The sequence below is a fragment of the Colius striatus genome, chromosome 28 (assembly GCF_028858725.1).
Source record: "Colius striatus isolate bColStr4 chromosome 28, bColStr4.1.hap1, whole genome shotgun sequence".
NCBI lineage: Eukaryota > Metazoa > Chordata > Aves > Coliiformes > Coliidae > Colius > Colius striatus.
The window spans coordinates 2285617-2288116 of NC_084786.1; the positions used below are offsets into that span (position 1 = coordinate 2285617).

A 2500-nucleotide genomic window follows, 5' to 3' on the forward strand; every position below is an offset into this window, starting at 1 on the left:
ACAAAAAATTTCAGGGGAGTAAGAACATCAACAAACTTATTGCAGAGCACATCACAACCAAAACAGCAAAACAAATTAGTGATAAAAGAAGAGATCTGAACAACTCGGTGACTGCAAAACAACTGGAATTTATTACAGAAACTGTTACAGAGACTGTGCCAATTCGGGAGCAACCCGAGGACTTGGGGGGGCAGGAGAAAAACTACATTAAAGGGTTTTACCGGAAAATATTATCAAAAAGTTTAACATCCAAGAAAAAGGACTTTTTTCACGACCTGGCTAAAAAGGTGATCAAAGGCAAAGACCACCTATCCTTAAGCAAGGAGGCAATCGACGAATATTATAATTTGTTACATCGGAGGACTGCTGAGCTGCACGCCAACCAGTCCCGAAAAATCCGGGAGGCCAAAATCACCACCTCTTCAAAACACTCGAAAGAGTGGATGAAAAAGAGGGCCCGGAGGAGGGGTGCATTCCTGAGATTCCAGCGGCTGTTTCATCTGAACAGGGGGAAGCTGGCCGGCATCATCTTGGATGAAAAGGAATCCCCCCAGTGTGATATCCCTCTGGAGGAAATACACAGGGTGTTCAAATCCAGGTGGGAGTCACCAGGAACATTCAAGGGACTGGCAGACTTTCGTTCTTCGGGCCTAGCAGACAACACGGCATTTGAATCCTTGATAACTGCAAAAGAAATTGCTAAAAACATCAAAGAGATGAACACTGAATCATCTCCAGGACCTGATGGGGTGAAGGTGAAGGACCTGGCCAAGATCGACCCAGACTTCACTCGCATCGCTGAACTGTTCAACCTGTGGCTAACAACTGGTGAGGTCCCTGACAAGGTAAAAGAATGTCGGTCTGTACTGTTACCCAAAGCAGCTGATCCGGGGCGCCTAATCGATATCAATAACTGGCGTCCAATTACTATTGGCTCAGCCATCTTGAGATTATTCTCAAGAATTTTAACAGCCAGGCTAGCCAAAGCATGTCCTATTAATCCGAGGCAAAGAGGCTTTATTCAATCGGCCGGCTGTGCAGAGAACTTAAAACTGCTGCAGCTTATTATGCAAAATGCTAAAAAGGAACATCATGCCTTGGGGGTAGTATTTGTCGATCTTGCCAAAGCCTTTGACTCTGTCAATCACTCCCATATCCTATCGGTGTTAAAACAGAAGGGAGTGGACGAGCATATCATTGCATTAATAACTGAATTATATAGGAATGTTACAACATCTATCCAAGTGAAAAAAGCCCGCACCGAATCAATTGGAATTCACATCGGTGTCAAACAGGGTGACCCTATGTCTCCCTTATTGTTTAATTTAGCTCTGGATCCCCTGTTGTGTAAGCTGGAAAACAGCGGATATGGTTACCAACACTGTGATAAGAACATAACAGCTATGGCTTTTGCTGATGATCTGGTTCTGCTAAGTAGCTCTTGGGATGGTATGAACAGAAATATTAAAATCCTGGAGACCTTCTGCGATCTGACCGGTCTCAAAATACAGGGGGAAAAATGTCATGGGTTTTTTATAAAACCCACCAAAGACTCATACACCATCAATGATTGTGAGGCCTGGGCCATCAACAACACCCCCTTAAAACTAATCGCGCCGGGTGACTCTGAGAAGTACCTGGGCCTACAAATCGACCCCTGGTCGGGCCTAGCGAAACCAGAGTTACTGTCAAAAATGAAAAAGTGGCTAGATCTGATTGACAAGGCGCCACTAAAACCCTGCCAGAAAGTTGACATCTTGAAAGGCTACGCCATCCCTAGAGTAATATATTTGGCAGACCAATCGAATGCAAAAGTCACCAACTTAGAAGTGCTTGACTTGACAATTCGAAACTCTGTCAAGTTATGGTTACACCTCCCCCCGAGCACATGCGATGCATTGTTATATGCTCGAACCCGGGACGGAGGCCTAGGCATAACCAGGCTGACTGCACTAATTCCTAGCATACAGGCCAGGAGACTGCACAGAATAGCACAATCCTCAGATGAAATCATTAGATCTGTGGCAAGGAATGAAAATATCGAGAAAGAATATTCAAAACTATGGGTCACAGCTGGAGGGGATAAAGATAAGATTCCATGTATCTGGGAACCGCAGTCAGTCCTGGTTGTGTCCGAGGAAGGGAGTGATCTGGATGGGGGTACAGAATGGGAGAGGCCTAGACTAAATGTTTATTATCCCAAACCATGTAACTGGAGAAAACAGGAATTTCAAAAATGGATCAAACTACAATCTCAAGGCCGAGGTATTAGTAACTTCGAAGGGGACAAGATCAGTAATAATTGGATTGGCAACAACAGAAGCATCCCCCAAAGGAAAATAATAACCGCCCTACAACTCAGGGCAAATGTTTACCCCACAAGAGAATTCTTGGCTAGGGGCAGGCAAGATAATTTTAACAAAACCTGCAGACATTGCAATTCGGAAATAGAATCCACCGCCCATATCATTGGCTTCTGCCCCTCAGTGCAGGAAGCCAG

At 44.7% G+C, this 2500-nt stretch overlaps 1 pseudogene; it reads left to right on the forward strand.

Annotated features, from left to right (window-relative positions):
- The window catches only part of LOC133628175 (28S ribosomal RNA), an 8988-nt pseudogene that overhangs the window by 4440 nt on the left and 2048 nt on the right, over positions 1-2500 (forward strand).